The sequence below is a fragment of the Pseudophryne corroboree genome, chromosome 5 (genome assembly GCF_028390025.1).
Source record: "Pseudophryne corroboree isolate aPseCor3 chromosome 5, aPseCor3.hap2, whole genome shotgun sequence".
In the NCBI taxonomy this organism is placed as follows: Eukaryota; Metazoa; Chordata; class Amphibia; order Anura; family Myobatrachidae; genus Pseudophryne; species Pseudophryne corroboree.
In genome coordinates, this window is record NC_086448.1 from 386381257 (window position 1) to 386396414 (window position 15158).

The 15158-nt window shown below is 47.1% G+C and overlaps 1 protein-coding gene across 6 annotated transcripts in view; it reads right to left on the reverse strand.

The window, feature by feature from the left end:
* The window catches only part of CTNND2 (catenin delta 2), a 1915824-nt gene that overhangs the window by 385547 nt on the left and 1515119 nt on the right, over window positions 1–15158 (reverse strand). The window lies entirely within an intron of this gene.

Here is a 15158-nt window from a genome sequence, read left to right on the forward strand (position 1 = left end):
TTTTTATCTGTACCAAAAATAAGAATTTACTTACCGATAATTCTATTTCTCGGAGTCCGTAGTGGATGCTGGGGTTCCTGAAAGGACCATGGGGAATAGCGGCTCCGCAGGAGACAGGGCACAAAAGTAAAGCTTTCCGATCAGGTGGTGTGCACTGGCTCCTCCCCCTATGACCCTCCTCCAAGCCAGTTAGGTACTGTGCCCGGACGAGCGTACACAATAAGGGAGGAATTTTGAATCCCGGGTAAGACTCATACCAGCCACACCAATCACACCGTACAACTTGTGATCAAAACCAGTTAACAGTATGATAACAGAGGAGCCTCTGAAAGATGGCTTCTTAACAATAACCCGAATTAGTTAACAATAACTATGTACAATTATTGCAGATAATCCGCACTTGGGATGGGCGCCCAGCATCCACTACGGACTCCGAGAAATAGAATTATCGGTAAGTAAATTCTTATTTTCTCTATCGTCCTAGTGGATGCTGGGGTTCCTGAAAGGACCATGGGGATTATACCAAAGCTCCCAAACGGGCGGGAGAGTGCGGATGACTCTGCAGCACCGAATGAGAGAACTCCAGGTCCTCCTTAGCCAGAGTATCAAATTTGTAAAATTTTACAAACGTGTTCTCCCCTGACCACGTAGCTGCTCGGCAAAGTTGTAATGCCGAGACCCCTCGGGCAGCCGCCCAAGATGAGCCCACCTTCCTTGTGGAGTGGGCCTTTACAGATTTAGGCTGTGGCAGGCCTGCCACAGAATGTGCAAGTTGGATTGTGCTACAGATCCAACGAGCAATCGTCTGCTTAGACGCAGGAGCACCCATCTTGTTGGGTGCATACAATATAAACAACGAGTCAGATTTTCTGACTCCAGCTGTCCTTGCAATATATATTTTTAATGCTCTGACAACGTCCAGTAACTTGGAGTCCTCCAAGTCACTTGTAGCCGCAGGAACTACAATAGGCTGGTTCAGATGAAATGCTGACACCACCTTAGGGAGAAATTGCGGACGAGTCCGCAGTTCTGCCCTGTCCGAATGGAAAATCAGATATGGGCTTTTGTAAGATAAAGCTGCCAGTTCTGACACTCTCCTGGCCGAAGCCAGGGCTAGTAACATGGTCACTTTCCATGTGAGATATTTTAAATCCACCTTTTTTAGTGGTTCAAACCAATGAGATTTTAGAAATTCCAAAACCACATTGAGATCCCACGGTGCCACTGGAGGCACCACAGGAGGCTGTATATGCAGCACTCCCTTAACAAAAGTCTGGACTTCAGGAACTGAAGCCAATTCTTTTTGAAAGAAAATCGACAGGGCCGAAATTTGAACCTTAATAGATCCCAATTTGAGACCCATAGACAATCCTGATTGCAGGAAATGTAGGAATCGACCCAGTTGAAATTCCTCCGTCGGAGCACTCCGATCCTCGCACCACGCAACATATCTTCGCCAAATGCGGTGATAGTGTTGCACGGTTACTTCCTTCCTTGCTTTAATCAAAGTAGGAATGACTTCTTCCGGCATGTCTTTTTCCTTTAGGATCCGGCGTTCAACCGCCATGCCGTCAAACGCAGCCGCGGTAAGTCTTGAAACAGACAGGGACCCTGCTGAAGCAAGTCCCTCCTTAGAGGTAGAGGCCACGGATCTTCCGTGATCATCTCTTGAAGTTCCGGGTACCAAGTCCTTCTTGGCCAATCCGGAACCACTAGTATCGTTCTTACGCCTCTTTGCCGTATAATTCTCAATACTTTTGGTATGAGAGGCAGAGGAGGAAACACATACACCGACTGGTACACCCAAGGCGTTACCAGCGCGTCCACAGCTATTGCCTGCGGATCTCTTGACCTGGCGCAATACCTGTCCAGTTTTTTGTTGAGGCGAGACGCCATCATGTCCACCATTGGTCTTTCCCAACGGGTTACCAGCATGTGGAAGACTTCCGGATGAAGTCCCCACTCTCCCGGGTGAAGGTCGTGTCTGCTGAGGAAGTCTGCTTCCCAGTTGTCCACTCCCGGGATGAACACTGCTGACAGTGCTATCACCTGATTCTCTGCCCAGCGAAGAATCCTTGCAGCTTCTGCCATTGCACTCCTGCTTCTTGTGCCGCCCTGTCTGTTCACATGGGCGACTGCCGTGATGTTGTCCGACTGGATCAACACCGGTTTTCCTTGAAGCAGAGGTTCTGCCTGGCTTAGAGCATTGTAGATTGCTCTTAGTTCCAGAATGTTTATGTGAAGAGACGTTTCCAGGCTCGTCCACACTCCCTGGAAGTTTCTTCCTTGTGTGACTGCTCCCCAGCCTCTCAGGCTGGCGTCCGTGGTCACCAGGATCCAATCCTGTATGCCGAATCTGCGGCCCTCCAATAGATGAGCACTCTGCAACCACCACAGAAGAGATACCCTTGTCCTTGGAGACAGGGTTATCCGCTGGTGCATCTGAAGATGCGACCCTGACCATTTGTCTAACAGATCCCTCTGGAAAATTCGTGCATGGAATCTGCCGAATGGAATTGCTTCGTAAGAAGCCACCATTTTTCCCAGGACTCTTGTGCATTGATGTACAGACACCTTTCCTGGTTTTAGGAGGTTCCTGACAAGCTCGGACAACTCCTTGGCTTTTTCCTCCGGGAGAAGAACCTTTTTCTGAACCGTGTCCAGAATCATCCCTAGGAACAGCAGACGAGTTGTCGGCATTAACTGGGATTTTGGAATATTCAGAATCCAGCCGTGTTGTTTTAGCACTTCTTGAGACAGTGCTAATCCCCTCTCTAGCTGTTCTCTGGACCTTGCCCTTATTAGGAGATCGTCCAAGTATGGGATAATTAATACGCCTTTTCTTCGAAGAAGAATCATCATCTCGGCCATTACCTTTGTAAAGACCCGAGGTGCCGTGGACAATCCGAACGGCAGCGTCTGAAACTGATAGTGACAGTTTTGTACAACGAACCTGAGGTACCCCTGGTGTGAGGGGTAAATTGGAACGTGGAGGTACGCATCCTTGATGTCCAAGGACACCATAAAGTCCCCTTCTTCCAGGTTCGCTATCACTGCTCTGAGTAACTCCATTTTGAACTTGAACTTCTTTATGTACAGGTTCAAGGACTTCAGATTTAGAATAGGTCTTACCGAGCCGTCCGGCTTCGGTACCACAAATAGAGTGGAATAATACCCCTTTCCCTGTTGTAGAAGAGGTACCTTGACTATCACCTGCTGAGAGTACAGCTTGTGAATGGCTTCCAAAACCGTCTCCCTTTCGGAGGGGGACGTTGGTAAAGCAGACTTCAGGAAACGGCGAGGCGGATCTGTCTCTAGTTCCAACCTGTACCCCTGAGATATTATCTGCAGGATCCAGGGATCTACCTGCGAGTGAGCCCACTGCGCGCTGAAATGCTTGAGACGACCGCCCACCGCCCCCGAGTCCGCTTGAGAAGCCCCAGCGTCATGCTGAGGCTTTTGTAGAAGCGGGGGAGGGCTTCTGTTCCTGGGAAGGAGCTGCCTGTTGGTGTCTCTTCCCCCTTCCTCTGCCTCGTGGCAGATATGAATATCCCTTTGCTCTCTTGTTTTTAAAGGAACGAAAGGACTGCGGTTGAAAAGTCGGTGTCTTTTTCTGTTGGGGAGTAGCTTGAGGTAAAAAGGTGGATTTCCCGGCTGTAGCCGTGGCCACCAAATCTGATAGACCGACTCCAAATAACTCCTCCCCTTTATACGGCAAAACTTCCATATGCCGTTTTGAGTCCGCATCGCCTGACCACTGTCGCGTCCATAAACTTCTTCTGGCCGAAATGGACATAGCACTTACCCGTGATGCCAGTGTGCAGATATCCCTCTGTGCATCACGCATATAAAGAAATGCATCCTTTATTTGCTCTAAAGACAGTAAAACATTGTCCCTATCCAGGGTATCAATATTTTCAATCAGGGACTCTGACCAAACTACTCCAGCACTGCACTTCCAGGCTGACGCTATAGCTGGTCGTAGTATAACACCTGTATGTGTGTATATACTTTTTTGGATATTTTCCATCCTCCTATCTGTTGGATCTTTAAGTGCGGCCGTCTCAGGAGAGGGTAACGCCACTTGTTTAGATAAGCGTGTGAGCGCCTTATCCACCCTAGGAGGTGTTTCCCAGCGCGCCCTAACCTCTGACGGGAAAGGGTATAAAGCTAATAACTTCTTTGAAATTAGCATCTTTTTATCGGGGGCAACCCACGCTTCATCACATACATCATTTAGTTCTTCTGATTCAGGAAAAACTATAGGTAGTTTTTTCACACCCCACATAATACCCTGTTTAGTGGTACCAGTAGTATCAGCTAAATGTAACGCCTCCTTCATTGCCAAAATCATATAACGTGTGTGGCCCTACTGGAAAATACGGTTGATTCGTCACCGTCGCCACTGGAATCAGTGCCTGTGTCTGGGTCTGTGTCGACCGACTGAGGCAAAGGGCGTTTTACAGCCCCTGACGGTGTTTGAGGCGCCTGGACAGGCACTAACTGATTGTCCGGCCGTCACATGTCGACAAACGACTGCTTTAGCGTGTTGACACTATCCCGTAATTCCATAAATAAAGGCATCCATTCTGGTGTCGACCCCCTAGGAGGTGACATCCCCATATTTGGCAATTGCTCCGCCTCCACACCAATATCGTCCTCATACATGTCGACACACACGTACCGACACACAGCAGACACACAGGGAATGCTCTTAACGAAGACAGGACCCCACTAGCCCTTTGGGGAGACAGAGGGAGAGTTTGCCAGCACACACCAAAAGCGCTATATATGACAGGGATAGCCTTATAATAAGTGCTCCCTGTATAGCTGCTTTTATAATATAATTTTTGCCACTATTTTGCCCCCCCTCTCTTGTTTTACCCTGTTTCTGTAGTGCAGTGCAGGGGAGAGACCTGGGAGCCGTCCTGACCAGCGGAGCTGTGTAAGGAAAATGGCGCTGTGTGCTGAGGAGATAGGCCCCGCCCCTTTTCCGGCGGGCTCGTCTCCCGCTCTTTAGTGTATTCTGGCAGGGGTTAAATATCTCCATATAGCCCCGGAGGCTATATGTGAGGTATTTTTTAGCCAAAAAGGTTTTCATTTGCCTCCCAGGGCGCTCCCCTCCCAGCGCCCTGCACCCTCAGTGACTGCCGTGTGAAGTGTGCTGAGAGGAAAATGGCGCACAGCTGCAGTGCTGTGCGCTACCTTTAGAAGACTGAGGAGTCTTCTGCCGCCGATTCTGGACCTCTTCATGTTTCAGCATCTGCAAGGGGGCCGGCGGCGAGGCTCCGGTGACCATCCAGGCTGTACCTGTGATCGTCCCTCTGGAGCTGATGTCCAGTAGCCAAGAAGCCAATCCATCCTGCACGCAGGTGAGTTCACTTCTTCTCCCCTAAGTCCCTCGTTGCAGTGATCCTGTTGCCAGCAGGACTCACTGTAAAATAAAAAACCTAAGCTAAACTTTCTCTAAGCAGCTCTTTAGGAGAGCCACCTAGATTGCACCCTTCTCGGCCGGGCACAAAAATCTAACTGGCTTGGAGGAGGGTCATAGGGGGAGGAGCCAGTGCACACCACCTGATCGGAAAGCTTTACTTTTGTGCCCTGTCTCCTGCGGAGCCGCTATTCCCCATGGTCCTTTCAGGAACCCCAGCATCCACTAGGACGATAGAGAAATAACATTTATGTTATTACTGAAGCACACCATGAAAGGACTAAATATCAAATTTATTGAGAGAAAGCAATCACAAAAAATAGTATAAATACTTGAGACATTATTTTCATTTAAAACATTCCAACAGAGTATTGAAACGTAGACCATGCAGTTTGTACAGGATTCTCAAACATACAGTACATCAACAATATGTCCATGTTTTAATGTTCAACACATAAAATTCAATAAATATAGAAAAATAAATACCTAAATTATGTATATGCTTGAAAAAACAGGAAAGTCTTGAGTTCATTTTTTAAGGATTCTAGAGTAGGGGCCTCTCGAACTGTGCGGGGAAGTGAGTTCCATAAAGTTGGAGCCACATGGCTAAAAGCTCGACCCTCAGATAATTACGGGAGATTCTTGGTGCTGCTAATAGTGCTTCATTTACAGATCGCAGTAATCGAGTGGGCAGTATGTAATCTGACGCTGCTTCAGGTACCTTGGGCCCTGGTCATGTAGTGCTTTGAAAGTCAGTAAGCCTGTCTTGTAGACCAGGGGTGGGGAACCCCGCAAAGCTGTTGGTTCCGGCCCACCCGCTTGCGTCAGTGAGAAACGCCGTCGCTCAGTCCGGTGGTAGCATGTCTCAGCTGGCAGGGAGGAGAGCGCAACTACTATGTCCAGCCGCCGGTTCGTGAGCCAATCAGAGCTTGCGGACCGGCAGCCAATCAGGAGCTGCCGGTCCGTGAGCTCTGATTGGCTCACGAACCGGCGGCTGGTTTAAGGTCCTACATGCCGCCGCCCAACATAGCCGCGCTCTCCTCCCTGTCCTGTCCCCCTGACACCCGCCGGATGGAGCAGCTGCGGTGAGCAGCAAAGTAGGGGGGGGGGGGGCACTGTTGGGGCATTTGTATACCTGCCACTGTGGGGGCATTTGTATACCTGCCACTGTGGGGGCATTTGTATACCTTGCACTGTGGGGGCATTTGTATACCTTGCACTGTGGGGGCATTTGTATACCTGGCACTGTGGCATACTTGCCTACTTTTGAAAAAGCATTTCAGGGAGATTGTATAAGAAACAGGTATCGGCGCGGGCGTGTACTGCTACATCAGAGAGGTGTGTCATGAAAATGACTTACATCCAAATGTAAATGAGCCCCAAAGTTAGTAAGATCTATTTATTGAAGAAAATACAGTGATATTTTGCAGGATTTGTGTATTGTGTTTTTCAAGAAGTTCCATAACTGTAAGTGGTCATAGGGATCGTTGTGCCTTATAACCAATGCAGGGAAATGGCACTAATGATCTCATCTGAATGTATATCTCTCTGATTTATTTTCCCCCCAAGAATGTAATAGCTGCATAATGGGGTAAGGTGCAATCAGGAAGATTGCTGGTCTTTTCAGGGAGTGAGGGAGGCACTGTGAGGGCAATTGTGGATCTAGCACTGCACTATTGGGGGCATATGTGTATCACATCCCATTTTAATAGGCCACACCCATTTTTTTTGGCACGCGCACACAGGTACCTCTAAGGGGCAGACCGACTTGGGGGCAGGGTAATTTTTACGTTGAGAATTTGTGTATGGCCCCCGGAGGATTTTATAAATATCCAAATGGCCCTTGGTAGAAAAAAGGTTCCCCACCCCTGCTGTAGACGATTCGCCATTTCACTGGCAATCAGTGGAATGAGTAGAGAATGGGTGTTATGTAGCAGTAACGGGGCTGGTTGGTTAATAGCCTGGCAGCTGCGTTTCTGTACCAGCTGTAAGCAGTGCAATTCTTTTGCTGGAGGACCAAAGTAGAGGGCATTGCAGTAGTCCAATCGAGATTACACAAATGCATGTATGACTTTAGTCAGATCTTCAGATGGAATTAAATGCTCGATTCTGGATATGTTCCTCAAATAAAAGAATGGGGATTTGATTGTTGCTGATATCTGATGTTTAAAGTGTCAAATCTCCATCTGGGACAATGCCAAGATTCCACCCATGATTAGTGGTTTGTAATTCTGAATCCCCAAGTGTCAGTCCAGTTGGCAGGCTATGCTGCAGTCTTGTTTTTCGATGTTGCGGTCTTATCATAAGGACTTCTGTTTTATCAAGATTCATCCACAGAAAGTCCTATGATATCATTTATGAAGTCCGGATTCCATATATATGTGGCATATTTTAAATGTTTGCACAATTATTTGCAATTGCAATCCCCCTTTATCTATTTTTACTTATATTATGTTTTATTAAATGTGATATTTTCTATCTCTGTTATCTATCTGTGTAATGTATACTGAAAATTAAAAAAAAAGACCTACAACTTAAATATACTCAAAATTAGATTCAGGCATGCTGGTCCATATATTCATGGTACTATACCAAAAATGATCTTCCTGAGTCGCAGCACCACCGTGATCCAAGCATGCTGGTGCGAAGACAATGAAATTCACAGTTACACCATTAGACTATACTGTAACTGGTAGCGTGCTGAATTTATTATCCAGCTAATGAGGACTGTATTTATGTTACTGGAGAACTGGTCACCTATGTTATTTCAAACTTTATTTAGATTTTGGAGAAAAAATATATTTTTAATCTACTTATGAGTAATGTACTAACAATATTATTTACATGGGTATTTAAATTTATCTGTACATTCTTTCTATATAACTTTTCCAGTAGTTTTACTGCAAAAGATATAATATATTATATATTAATACAGTATCTAAGTTTAATGCCTGAAAATAGTGGTGATCTTCCTGACTCCCTGAAGAGTCAAGAAAATTTATCTGAGGCCTGGTCCTACGCCAATTTTGACTGTCTCTTTGTAGGTATGGATTTGAAAAACCACTTGCATGTACTTTTTTTTTTTTTTTTTCGTTTTAAGAGGTTTGGTCAACAAGAAGTGGATGGGACAACCACTTAACTGATGATTTTTCCCTTCAAAACTGTTAATAACATTGTTTTTTATAAATTTATTTTATTTAATAAAGTTTAAAAAGTATTTTTCTAAATATTTAAACATTATATTATGCACATCTGCAGAATGGATCTCCTCATCAAAAACGGGGGGACAGGGTGGGACGGCGCAGTCGCATGAGATCTGACCATGCCAGTTAAGTGGATTTATTAAACAGGTATAATGCGCTACTAAAAGCATTGGACTAGACCAGACCTGGTATTCTAATAGTGCCCATTACAAGTTTTATTGCTAATACCTAGATGATGATTTTTGCTGGTTTTATGTATAATGGCAGTAACTGTTCCTTGCACTGGTTTGATTGCTGCATTCTGATTTTGGACCCTACTACTTTACTATTATGGACCCTTGGTACTTTGGACTTGGCTACATTTCTCTTCATATATATTCTATATATTTTTGACCAACTGTCACTGTCTTTGGAACGCTCTCTTCTGTTATCTACATTCAATCTCTTCTACTCATGCCCCTAATGCAACTGACTTTCAGTTAGCATATCTACAGTAGCTTTCAGAGAAGGGCGAATGCTATAGGTAAAAAACGAAAGAAAATCACAGAACAACAAGACCTCTATGTTCCATAAATTCAGGATGTAGAAATGGGAAAATAGGATTTTAATACCTATCGGTAAATCCTTTTCTCTTAGGCCCTCATTCCGAGTTGATCGGTCGCAATGCGAATGTAGCAGAGTTACACACGCTAAGCCGCCGCCTACTGGGAGTGAATCTTAGCTTCTTAAAAGTGCGACCGAAGTAATCGCAATATTGCGATCACAAACCTCGTAGCAGTTTTGGAGTAGCTTCAGACTTACTCTGCCTGTGCGATCAGTTCAGTGCTTGTCGTTCCTGGTTGACGTCACAAACACACCCAGCGTTCGCCCAGGCACTCCCACCGTTTCTCCGGCCACTCCTGCGTTTTTTCCGGAAACGGTAGCGTTTTCAGCCACACGCCCCTAAAACGCCGTGTTTCCGCCCAGTAACACCCATTTCCTGTCAATCACATTACGATCGCCGGAGCGATGAAAAAGCCGTGAGTAAAATTACTTTCTACATAGCAAAGTTACTTGGCGCAGTCGCAGTGCGAACATTGCGCATGCGTACTAAGCGGATTTTCATTGCGATGCGATGAAAAATACCGAGCGAACAACTCGGAATGAGGGCCTTAGTCCGTAGAGGATGCTGGGGATGCTTCAAGAACCATGGGGTATAGACGGGATCCGCAGGAGACATGGGCACTTTAAGACTTTAAATGGGTGTGAACTGTCTCCACCCTCTATGCCCCTCCTCCAGACTCCAGTTATAGGAACTGTGCTCAGGTAGACGGACATTTCGAGGAAAAAGATTTATTGTTAAATTAAGGGTGAGATACATACCAGCTCACACCACAAATACGCCGTACAACATGGCATTAAACAGAAGTCCAGTCAAACGGCATGAACAAAATCAGTCACAGGCTGACCATAACTGAAACACAATCTTTGTGTAACACAAGCAATAACTATTAAACAAGTACTGCAGATAGTGTCCGCACAGGGACGGGCGTCCAGCATCCTCTACGGACTAAGAGAAAAGGATTAACCGGTAGGTATTAAAATCCTATTTTCTCATACGTCCTAGAGGATACTGGGGATGCTTCAAGAACCATGGGGTTTAAACCAAAGCTCTAGAACGGGCGGGAGAGTGCGGATGACTCTGCAGCACCGATTGACCAAACAAGAGGTCCTCCTCAGCCAGGGTATCAAACTTGTAAAATTTTGCAAAGGTGTTTGATCCCGACAAAGTAGCCGCTCGGCAAAGCTGTAATGCTGAGACCCCTCGGGCAGCCGCCCAGGATGAGCCCACCTTTCTGGTAGAATGGGCTTTCACCGATTTCGGTAACGGCAATCCTGCCGTAGAATGAGCCTGCTGAATCGTATTACAGATCCAGCGTGCAATAGTCTGCTTGGAAGCAGGAGCCCCAATCTTGTTGGGAGCCCACAGGGCTATCTGAGCCGTTCTGGCGACAGATTTTAAAAGCTCTGACCACATCGAGAGACTTCGACTCCGGCAAGGCGTCAGTAGCAACTGGCACCACAATAGGCTGGTTTACGTGAAACTATGAAACCACTTTTGGCAGAAATTGCTGACGGGTTCTCAACTCCACTCTATCTGCATGGAAGATCAAATAGAGGCTTTTGTGAGACAAAGCCGCCAATTCAGACACCCGCCTAGCTGATGCCAAGGCCAATAGCATGACCACTATCCAAGTAAGAAATTTCAACTCAACCTTACGCAAAAGTTCAAACCAATGAGATTGTAGGAACTGCAACACCACATTAAGATCCCATGGTGCCACTGGGCGCTCAAAGGGAGGCTGGATGTGCAGCACGCCCTTCACGAAGGTCTGAACTTCTGGAAGAGAGGCCAATTCTTTCTGATAGAAAATAGATAAGGCCGAAATGTGTACTTTAATGGAGCATAACTTTAGGCCCGCATCCACACCTGCTTGCAAAATTCTTCCGTAGGAGCCTTCTTGGATTCACACCAAGACACATATTTTCTCCAAATACGGTAGTAATGCTTTGCCGTTACTACTTTTCTAGCCTGAAGTAGTGTGGGAATGACTTCACTGGGAATACCCTTTCGGGCAAGGATTTGGCGTTTAACGGCCATGCTGTCAAACGCAGCCACGGTAAGTCTTGATACACGCACGGTCCTTGCTGTAACAGGTCCTCTCATAGAGGAAGAGGCCAGGGATCTTCTATGAGTAATTCTTGAAGATCTGGATACCAAGACCTCTTAGGCCAGTCCGGAACAATGAGGATCGCCTGAACCTTTGTTCTTCTTATGATCTTTATCACCTTCGGAATGAGTGGAAGTGGAGGGAACACGTAGACCAACTGAAACGCCCACGGTGTCACCAGGGCGTCCACCGCTATTGCTTGAGGGTCCCTCGACCTGGAACAATATCTCTGAAGTTTCTTGTTGAGGCGGAACGCTAATGTCTATTTGAGGAATTCCCCAAAGACTTGTCACTTCTGCAAAAACCTCTTGATGAAGACCCCACTCTCCTGGATGGAGATCGTGTCTGCTGAGGAAGTCTGCTTCCCAGTTGTCCACTCCTGGAATGAAGACTGCTGACAGAGCGCTTGCTCTGCTCTTTGTTCCGCCCTGGCGGTTTATGTACGCCACTGCTGTTATGTTGTCTGACTGAATCAAGACTGGCAGATCGCAAAGAAGATGTTCCGCTTGCAGAATGCCGTTGCAAATGGCCCTTAATTCCAGAATGTTTATGTGCAGACAAGCTTCTTGGCTTGACCATTTTCCCTGAAAGTTTCTCCCCTGTGTGACTGCTCCCCAGACTCGGAGACTTGCATCTGTGGTCACCAGGATCCAATCCTGAATCCCGAACCTGCGTCCCTCCAGAAGGTGAGAACTGTGCAGCCACCACAGAAGGGAGATCCTGGTCCTGGAAGATAGGATTATTTTCCGCTGCATGTCCAGGTGAGACCCGGACCACTTGTCCAACAGGTCCCACTGAAACACCCTGGCATGGAACCTGCCATACGGAATGGCCTCGTAGGCAGCCACCATCTCCCCCAGTAACCGAGTGCATTGAAAAACTGAAACTTTTGCCGGTTTCAGAATCTGTTTTACCATATTCTGTATTTCCACAGTCTTTTCCACTGGAAGAAAACTCTCTGTAATTCTGTATCCAGAATCATACCCAGGAACGACAGCCGTGTCGTCGAAGCCAACTGTGATTTTGGCAAGTTTAGGAGCCAACCATGTTGTTGCAGAATCGTCATTGAGAGCGCAACATTTTTCAGCAATTGCTCCATGGATCTCGTCTTTATGAGGAGATCGTCCAAGTACGGGATAATTGTAATTCCCTGCTTGCGCAGGAGAACCATCATTTCCGCCATAACCTTGGTGAAAATCGTTGGTGCTGTGGACAGACCAAACGGCAACGTCTGAAATTGGTAATGACAATCCTGAACAGCAAACCTCAGGTATGGGAACGCGTAAGTAAGCATCCTTTATGTCGACTGACACCATTAAATCCCCGTCCTCCAGACTGGAGATCACTGCTCGGAGAGATTCCATCTTGAATTTACATTTTTTTAGAAAGAAATTGAGGGATTTTAGGTTCAGAATCGGTCTGACTGAGCCATCCGGCTTCGGGACCACAAACAGACTCGAATAAAAACCCTCCCCCGTTGTGACGGGGGTACCGTGACAATGACTTGATTCTGACACAGCTTTAGTATTGCCACGCATACTACCTCCCTTTCTAGATGAGAAGCTGGCAAGGCAGATTTGAAAAATCGGTGAGGGGGCACGTCTTGAAACTCTAATTTGTACCCTTGGGTTACTATTTCCAATATCCAAGGATCCAGGTCCGAGTGTACCCAGACCTGACTGAAGAGTTTGAGACGTGCCCCCACCGGTGCGGACTCCCGCAAAGGAGTCCCAGCGTCATGCGGTGGATTTGGTAGAAGTCGGAGAGGACTTCTACTCTTGGGAACTTGCCACAGCCTGTGACCTCTTTCCCCTTCCTCTCGCAGCAAGGAAGGAGGACCCTCGTCCTTTTTTAAATTTATTGGGCCGAAAGTACTGCATTTGATAGTGGGGCGTATTCTTCTGTTGTGCAGGAACATAAGGTAAAAATTACGACTTACCCGCGGTAGCCGTAGATACCAAGTCAGTGAAGCAGTCACCAAACAAGACACTACCGTTAAACGGTAAAGACTCCATCGCCTTTTTAGAGTCAGCATCAGCATTCCATTAATGAATCCACAATGCTCTCCTAGCCGAGACAGCCATGGCATTGGCCCTGGATCCCAAAAGGCCAATATCCCTTGCAGCTTCTTTTAAATATGCTGCAGCGTCCCTGATATGACCCAAAAGCACATTTACCCTGTCCAGGGTATCTATCTCAGAGGACAGGTTACCTGCCCATTTTTCAATAGCGCTACTCACCCATGCCGAAGCAACGGCAGGCCTGAGTAGCGAACCTGTAGTGACATAAATGGATTTTAGTGTATTTTCCTGCTTACGATCTGCAGGATCCTTTTAAGGCTGCCGTGTCCGGAGACGGAAGCGCCACCTTCTTGGACAGACGCGATAGAGCTTTGTCCACTGTGGGGGTTGACTCCCACTTTTCCCTGTCCCCCGAGGGGAAAGGATATGCCACTGGAATTCTTTTGGGAATCTGTACCTTCTTGTCAGGATTTTCCCAAGCCTTTTCAAAAAGAGCGTTCAGTTCATGAGAGGGAGGAAACGTTACCTCAGGTTTCTTTCCTTTAAACATACAGACCCTCGTATCAGAAACAGCAGGGTCCTCCATCTTTTAACGCCACAATCATGTACTGAATGCTCTTAGCCAGTTTATGATTTATTCTGGCATCACTATAGTCGACACTGGAATCAGAGTCCGTGTCGGTATCTTTATCTGCTATCTGGGTAAATGCACGTTTCTGTGACCCCGAAGGGGTCTGAGCCTGTGACAATACATCTTCCATGGATTTCCTCCATGTCTGGTTCTTAGACTGATTTATCTAATCTCTTAGTCAACCGAGCCATAGTTGCATTCAAAACACTCCACATATTTACCCACTCAGCAGTGCCGACAGGGTCACTCACACCTCCTTTTCTGTCCCCACTCCGGCCTCCTCCTGGGAAGAGCACTCAGCCTCAGACATGTCGACACACACGTACCGACACCTACAAACACACTGGGCTATAGGTGACAGACACACAGCAAAGCCTGTTAGAAAGATACAGAGGGAGTTTGCCAGCTCACAACCCGGTACTGAGACTTTACATACAATGCCTCAGACCTGCTAGCGCTTTTATAATAAAGATAATAGCACCAAATCTACTGTGCCCCCCCCCCCCCCCCCCCCCGTTTTGCACCCTGTTACTTGTACAGCAGTCAGGGCCAGCGTCTCTGCAGCTTCTGTGAAGAGAAGATGGCGCTGGTCAGAGCTGTGATGGCTAAGCCACGCCCCCTCACCGGCGTGCTTCAGTCCTGCTCAAATCTACATAATTATACTGGTGGGGGTCTATATTTAGTGCCTAGGCACTTTTAATATACTTATTTGCCAGTCAAAACTTCAGTATTCATGCTGCACAGGGCGCCCCCCCTGCGCCCTGCACCCTGTCAGTGCCGCTGTGTGTGTGGGAGCATGGCGCGCAGCGCGACCGCTGCACGGTACCTCAGTACTGACGTCTTCTGCCGTCACTGAAGTCTTCTTTTCTTCTTTTACTCACCCGGATTCTTTCTTCTGGCTCTGCAAGAGGGGTGACTGCGCGGCTCCGGGAATGAGCAGCTAGGCGCACCAAGTGATCGGACCCTCTGGAGCTAATGGTGTCCAGTAGCCTAAGAAGCAGAGCCTTTGAACTCACAGAAGTAGGTCTGCTTCTCTCCCCTCAGTCCCACGATGCAGGGAGCCTGTTGCCAGCAGTGCTCCCTGAACATAAAAAACTTAACATAGGTCTTTTTTCAGAGAAACTCTGGAGAGCTCCCCTGTGTGTGACCAGTCTCCCTGGG